This window comes from Bubalus bubalis, chromosome 10 (assembly GCF_019923935.1).
Source record: "Bubalus bubalis isolate 160015118507 breed Murrah chromosome 10, NDDB_SH_1, whole genome shotgun sequence".
NCBI classification, from domain to species: domain Eukaryota; kingdom Metazoa; phylum Chordata; class Mammalia; order Artiodactyla; family Bovidae; genus Bubalus; species Bubalus bubalis.
The window spans coordinates 33,054,921-33,062,958 of NC_059166.1; the positions used below are offsets into that span (position 1 = coordinate 33,054,921).

The 8,038-nt window shown below is 37.6% G+C and overlaps 1 long non-coding RNA gene across 1 annotated transcript; it reads right to left on the minus strand.

The window, feature by feature from the left end:
- Nucleotides 1-919: 919 nt before the first annotated feature.
- LOC123327682 lies at nt 920-7,767 on the minus strand. Its single transcript, XR_006542337.2, has 2 exons — nt 3,980-7,767; nt 920-2,196 (listed from the first exon to the last, which is right to left on the minus strand). It is a non-coding gene; the product is annotated as an uncharacterized LOC123327682 (long non-coding RNA).
- Between the last annotated feature and the right edge of the window lie 271 nt (nt 7,768-8,038).

The following is an 8,038-nucleotide window of genomic DNA, read 5'->3' on the forward strand; positions in this document are numbered from 1 at the left end:
CGGGGAAAGGCAAGCACTACCCAGAGCAGATTATATGCAGACATGAGGAAATTAAAAATGAAAAGTAAATGAAAATCAGCAACAGAAATCCATATTTCAGAGGTAAGGTTTTTGGGAAATATCTCCTAAATGAAACTTTAAAGAATATAGAATTTTTAAATGAAAGTTGAGGCTGGAATGCAACTCACCAATGGAAAATAATCCTTTGAATCTTTTCTTTTCTAACCAGAGTAAAGACCTAACATAGGTGGCAAGAAAATTTCTCAATTTCTGCCCTCATTTTCTCCTCTTTTTGTTAAAACCAATACATGGTAATTCGCCATGGTTAAATTTCCTGAAAGAAGCTAAGAAAGCATACAAGTTCTTTACACACATGCAAATTTATGTATATAGATAGATAGATATAGAGATATAGATATTGATATATGTGTATTTTGCCAAAATATATCCCAGTTCAACACTGCAGGCTTGTATCCCCTGGAAGCTGCCCCCTCAAGGAAAGCAAACTGTATACTAAATAGAAGTTGAGGTCTTAAGATCTTGAGGTCCATAGATTTACCAATCTAATCTTTTCTCTCCTGTATTATAATATTGCAACAAAACAGATGGTAATAGTTCAAATGCATATATGTAATTTTTTTGGCCTGAGATCTAGGTTCCTTATTCCTTATCATTAAGATCACTTTAGAAATTTGAGAAGAAATAAGGAAGATGAGTCTACTGTTCTTAGAAAATCACGACTCCATAGGAAAAAAAAAGAAAAAAAATAGAGATTAGAAATCCCCCAGCTGGGGAGTCAAGGTCTTAGTTAGGCATGTACAGCTTTATAAATCCCATAAACATCTCAACATCTGACCCATTTCATTTTTACAAGGGAAGGGGCGATTGCTCTGGAAAATATGCGTAAAAATCCGCAGCATTCAGAGGCATTAAACAGTTTTATTTCAAATTTGTTTCCTGTGTATCCTGCTTGATAGACACACTGCAGCACCTGCTGCTGTAAGTCTGCTCTTCGTCAGCTTCCAGCCTTCTCAGTTCAGAAAGCACTGGTTTGCGCAGCTTTTCCCACAGCTGAGGTCATGCTGCCCTCTTCTGGTCACTGCACAGAATGTCCTGAAATGACCCTCGAAAGGAATGCAAAGTGGAGAACTAGAGATTGTTGTCTCGTTTATTAAGTGTTTTTCATTCAGTAAATAAAAACCAATTTTATTCAAGATGGCAACGCTATAATAATTTTAAATTTGGTATGTTTTAGATAGAAGCTATTCCTGAGAAGTTTTGAAGTCTTTATCTAAACATTAAATTGATAGCTCTGATGTTTTTGAATATGGTTTTCATATTACCTAAATTTTAATGATCTATTTTGTACAATGTAAACACAAATAGAACATTTAAAAATATTAAAAATAACAATCATGTATGGTAAACTGTAATATTGGCTAAGGCATTCTATTTCTCTCCAATGAATCCAAATTTAGAAACACTCAAAGGGAAACAAGGAAGTGGAAGACAAAAGCTAACAACAACAGAAATTACACTGGAATTTAACCAAAGCACAAATACAAGAAAATACAGGCACTTTTCAAAAGGTTATTTTTGTCTCTAATTTTCAGAATCTGAAAACATATCCACTAGAATTCCCTATCTCAAAAAAAATAGTTTTTCTTCTGCTCTTGTTATCACTACAAATCAATAACTGGCATGTTAATGCAATTGTCTCTCCAGATATTTGTGGACAGGAACTGCACATTAGTCTAGCATGAGAATCCATGTCTTAGGCTCATTCATCTTAAAGAGATCTTTAAAAAGCAGGTTCTTCTCTGCAAATATTAGCAACATTCTGTCAACACTATGGAATGGATACCTAATCCTGGATTATTTTTTAAAAGTCCAATTCCCCTAACAACCAATTATAGATAGCAATATTCCTTTATTTATAACTCCTTCCAAAAATTACATTAATTTTTTACTTTATTTGATGGCAAGGCAAAGAACTAGCTGTAATCTTTTGTAAAATACTCTCTCATGATTTCACCTTCAGACAGGTTTTCTTCACATCACTCATTTCTGGACAAATGGCTCCCCTCGTCTTTCCTTGAATCTGCTAGCTCACCTGTGTATTAAGGGCCCAGCAAGGATTCTGTTGTTAAGTCCCTAATTCAGGAGGCTCCATTGTCCTACATCACTGCTGGTGGCCTAAATTAAAGGGAACAAATGCAGATCAGGAAAATACTGCACAAACTCCAAGTGTACAGTGCAAATGACGGCCTGAGCGAGATGATGCTTATACATATTGGCTTTGTAAAAGAAATTCTTCCACATCTGTACACACCTCCGTGGAAGCTAACAAATTGCCCTTGTTAGCTTATTGTTCAGGCACTAAAAAGCATTTCTGGACTCATAGTATGTTTATGATGCTCATCCCTGATATTCTTCACCAATATACCCATATCAATTTACAAAGTATATTCCTTCCACATATATTAAACAGAGAATATTTTAATCTTCAACAAAATGACTGTTCTATCATCAGTTTAGCCACATGTCCAGAGGCTTCTTGGAGCATATCCTGGGATATGGGGCTCTGTCCTCTCAGATGGAAAATAAGAGAACCAAATGAGATCATTTTTCAGGTCTTTCCAACTGAAAAAATTCAGGTTCTAAATGCAAGTAGAGTCTGCAATGGGAGACTTCAGGCCTACATTCCCAGCTCAGTCCTCTCTGGTCAAGACAGAGCATCTTCTCCAGAAATACAGGAAGAAAGTAGCAAGGCCACATTTTGGTTGGCATACACAGTTACTTCTAGAAAATAACACAGCCAGTAATGATTCTACTAACTCTAGAGAATAATTTACCACAGTCACCATTAATGGTTATTTTAGATGATTGTATTAAAGAATATCACTTGTGCCATTAAGTAGAAGACTTTGTCTAATTCCCTAAATTTTGTATCATTTAGAAATAAGCTGAGAGGTAATCATGATAGATATTATAGAAATATAATTTTTTTATACTAAATGATTCATCTTAAATAGAATCCAGAACCCAGAATTACGTAAGAACCCATTTCTGGTAGACCCTCTTCAAAGGACTAAAATCAAACAGGAAGCAGTTTGGGAACTGCCTAGGACAGCAAAATGTCAAGATTAAGGAAATGTCTGTATTTCTTTTCGCAGTTGTTTAACTTTCATTATCAAAGTACCAAAACAGAAATGAAGGAATCATAGAATTATAGGAGTAAAGGAACAGTTTACATGCTGTTCCACTCAATGCTACATAGGGGTTTTGTTTTTGTTACATGTTGTTTAAATGTTGGGGAAATTTTTCTTTGATTATTTTCCAGTTTAGATAAAGCAATAAATAAGACTTTGCATCTCTTATCCAAACTGGTTGGTAACTGCCCAATGTGAATGCCTTACTAGGAAGGCAGAGTTGAACTGTATAGGTAGAGCAAAATATTTTACTTTGCTGCTGAGAAAAAATTTCAACACATAAGTACAAGTCTGGGGACTGGCAATGATTAAAGCATACAGATACCATTTCAGTTGAGACCCACCAGGGAAAATAACTACTGGGGCAGTACCCAATGCAATAGAAGTGTGACTGGCCAGCTAAGATGCAACTAAATTATATTTATTTTCAATGAATGATTTCTAATGTTAAGTGAATGCTGACCTTCTAAAATCAAACGTGAATGTTGACATTCTTTTTCAACTGAAGAAAATAATGTGTAGAATAAATAAATCTTTTAAACTATTTCATAATAACCTGATATGCATCATTTCCCTCTCTCCCTCTCTTTCTCCCCTCCCCACATCTCCCTCCTTCCATCTCTCTTCCTTTCTGTCTCCTTCTCCACCCGCCCATCACTCCTCTCCAGTCTTGTCTTTCTCTGCCTTCTTCTCTCCTGCATCCCTCAGAAATACAGTTTGCTTTAAAAATGTTACCTTCGCTTGCCACAAATAATCTGTAATCTTACCTGAAAATGGAGAGTCCTGAGAGTCATCCAACAGGCAGGTTACTGCTTCATTAAAGACACTGTTGTTGTCCACTGTTCTACTAGCCTGATAGGAGAAAGGTCCTCAGAAGATTTACCAAAACACAGAAATTTCTTTGAAGAGAAGCTCATTTCTTAACCTGTCTTATTTTTACTACCACCCAAAGGATAGTTTCAAACTGTAACTGAATGTTAGCTAAACCTCCATCCGCCCTGTAGTCTATTAGCAAGACTCCACAGGGCAGCAATGCAACCTGGGACCCTTTGAATGAGCCTCACTTTACACAGCAACACTAGGCAGGCAATAATAAAGGTAATAACAAGTGTTATGCCTTGACCAGTTATTTAAAAATCTAAAAAAAACTCACAGTTTCCTCTCCACATAGGGCTTTGAACTTTGCTTCTGCACGTTAACATCATCCGCATTATCATTTTCGTATTTTCTTGAAAATAAAATTTCTAGACTCTTTACATGACAGAAATCTGGAATCAAATTTTGAACTGGATTATTTTATTTCAAAATGCAGCTTGTGGATGGAGATGGAAAAGGTTTTATTTCTTATTTAAAATTATACATGTATACTCCCTACTAAAATAATGGCATAACTGTATCACTTTATGATCCACATGTGGGTAGGTACCTCCCAGCAAGACACAACACACACCCATTTAGCCACACATCTGCTGACCCCTGGAACTCGCTAAAGTATATCCAAGCATCAAATCTAAAAGAGAAGACAGGATTTTTAATTTGCAGCATTTTGTATGTTAATACTTTATTTTCCCCTTATGGATCTCATATTTATTTTTTTATGTGCATTTTGCTCCTTTTAACCTGGTGTCAGCCCTACAAAATGTCACAAGCCTTTGACCCCATATTTCTCTAACAAGCCAACCAGGTTCAAATGGGATTTTTACATCTGTTTGTAAATTTTAGTTGGGGGCAGTTGAGAGAAGAAAAAATAAAGACAAATACTACATTTGTGTAAGGTTTAATTCACATCAGTTGTACAATACTGTACTGTTGGAATGTGTCTCAATAAATAGGCTTCAAAAAGAAATTACTGCAGTGTAAAAAGTTTCCCTGAACTCATGTGCTTTTTACTGTTCCCGGGTCTCATAATAGCTTTTAAAATTATTTTTTCAGACTCTTAGAGCCATGTACCCCATATTGTGATAGGATATGTTTCTCTGCCCTGCTCCCTAGAGGAGAGTTGGAGACAGGGGAAGTTCAGACAATTTGGCACCATCCTAGTCTAGAAGGGGCCCAACTTGGAGTCATCCTGTTGCCAGAAAAAAAAAAAGAAGAAGAAATTAAAGTGTCAAAAATGGTTGAGGAATTTAAGCCTATGACTCTAGAGAACTCTCAAATTAACTAAACATAAATTGGCAGTTCATATCTACTCATCCGACAGAAAATATTTGAATGCCTACCACACCACGCACTATTCTAGGCACCAGAGATACAGCTCAGAACATAGTCAGTGCTTCCATGGAGCTATACAGTGGGTTATAATCCAGAGTACAGCTGTGGCTTTGCTGCTTTTGAAATTATGCCCATTTTTCAGAATAGGCCTGCTCTGACACCTTTTGGCTTTCAGATGGCATCAGATAAATTCTTGGTATAGTGGCAGAGAAAGAGGCTTAATAAGAATACACAATCGACTATCACAGAGCAAAACCTCTTCCTCTAGGAACATGTGGAGTTTCAATTTCTTAGTTGTAGTCAGTCACCACTATTGACTTCCCCAGCTAGGGAGTGTGGATTCTGCAAAATCACGACAAAAAAGCAAGCGCAACCAGAAATAGTACACTAAAGCCCAACAATTTTCCAGGGGGTGGGAGAATCTTTTTCTACCGGGAGTTTGCAGTATAGTCTATGCTTGTCTTCACACGGATAGATCGCTCTGACACTGGCTTCTTACCGCCCTCTGCTGGCCAGGTCTGAATTCAGTCTTTTAAACCTGTCCTGATGCATCCAAATGCTATTTTTATTAGACAAACCACGTGTTCGCAAAACATAAAAAATTGTTAAAGCTTTATATTAATGCTACTTAAAATTAACCCTAAGAATATCTTGCACCATTCTTTCATTTCTTCAAGAATTTTTTTTTACTAAAAATGCCATGCACATTAAAGCAAAAAAAAAAAAAAAAAGCAAAAGCAGCAAAACACCCACCTTTCCAGAAACAACCATTAAAACCTTGATCTTCTGCAGGGATGTGCCCTTATATTCCTTTAATTTTTACAAAATGTGGTCTTACTGTACATTTTCTGAATATTTCTTAAAAAATAAGCAATATTTTTAAGAAAATGCCCTTCCATTCTGTCCTTATAGCACCGTAAAATCCCACTAAGATGTACCCTTTTTCATCAGAAAACGCAAGGTTAACAGAATCTTCCAGGTTGGCAGAGCCATGGAATAACCACCAGTCTTTGTTTCACAACCCAGTTTAGCTCCTTAACAGTAAATTTGAGGCTCAGCTTCTACCTACAAAAACACTTCGGTTTCTTCTCCTGTTCACTCCCTTCCCAAAGCCAATGTGCCACTGAAAACAAATTAGGAATGTATGTGGTGAAGGTAGTCACTGAACATAAGTCAACACTCTTAAGGAAGGTACGCTTCATACAAACTAGGAGAGAGCTTAGAAAATTGTCCATTTTAGTGCAGGTCTTAAAAAACTCAGGGTAACCCACCTCCCTCATTTCTAAGTCTTTTCAAACAAAACCCAGGTTGCAATGCAATTCTAATCAGCTGACTGTGACTCGGCCTTGTAGGTTTTGGATAAAAAGCTAAAGTATCTTACACGTGATAAAGCATTAATTTAGGTGTGAGGCCTGGCGTGCTGCAATTCATGGGGTCGCAGAGAGTCAGACACGACTGAGCGACTGAACTGAACTGATGCCATCTGTAGTGTAAGCAGTACTTTTTAAAAAGGGTTGAAGTTTTTGCCAAGATCAACATCACCACCAGTCCTTTTGAACACTGATGTATTATTTATATAGCCCAAGCTGATCACCCTCTGGGAAATTCATCTTCGACTTTGATCCCCAACTACTCCTCTTCCCCCAGCACCTGAGCACCTGCAACGATTCAGACTTCACCCAACAGGTTCTCGCCGGGAGGTTGGGAAGGTGTGATGGCCTTTTGGGCACCTCTACAGCCCAGCCACGACACCTCCGCTGCTCTTAGATATTACTGCTTCAAATTCTGCCTTGCGGCTTGAGCTTCATGAAGACCCCAGCTGGGACAATGCCCTATCCCTCTGTACCATCATCCTGCCCCATCCTCAGCCTGAAATGAAGGCCAAGATCTTATTTCCCCTCCTTGGTTAAATACCCTCTCTTCCCACGATGGATCAAGTGTAAGGTGCATTCAAATCTTGCTTGTGCCTAACATTTTCCTTGAGCTCAGCTCTTTGTACACTCATCTATAAAGAAAATTAAAAAAGCAAATTCAAGCACCATATTAAGGCTTAGATTAGTCTTCAGTAATACTAACAGATATTTCCATGTTTCCAGGCTTTGTAACACCTCTGTCTATATAGTGGTGAAAAGTTGTTGCTGAATGAAAAGACGGCCACAATTCTTGGCCTCTGGAAAAGAATTCAATCTGGGGCCAGAGATGAGCTTGATCGCTCGGAGCTTTGTATAATGAAGTTTTATTAAAGTATAAAGGAGACAGAGAAAGCTTCTGACATAGGCATCAGAAGGGAGCAGAAAGAGTACCCCCCTGCTAGTCTTCAGCTGGATGTTATATAGTCACTAGCAGTCTGTTAATTAAAGAAAGGAATGTCTTAAAACTCAGAATGGCGCCAGGCCCTTCACCTGTAAGATGCATTTTGGGATAATCTTGGCACCAAATGGTTCATCCTGGGCCATAAAATGATTAACTTCAATCTTGTAGAAAGACAGATTACCATACAAATAGTTTCGTTTACATACAGTAGGGGAACAGTATCTGAGTATAATATACTGGTTTGTCAAGTAGGTTCTGAGCCATGAGGCAGAACTGACTTGAAGACAGAGTTTGGGGTAAAT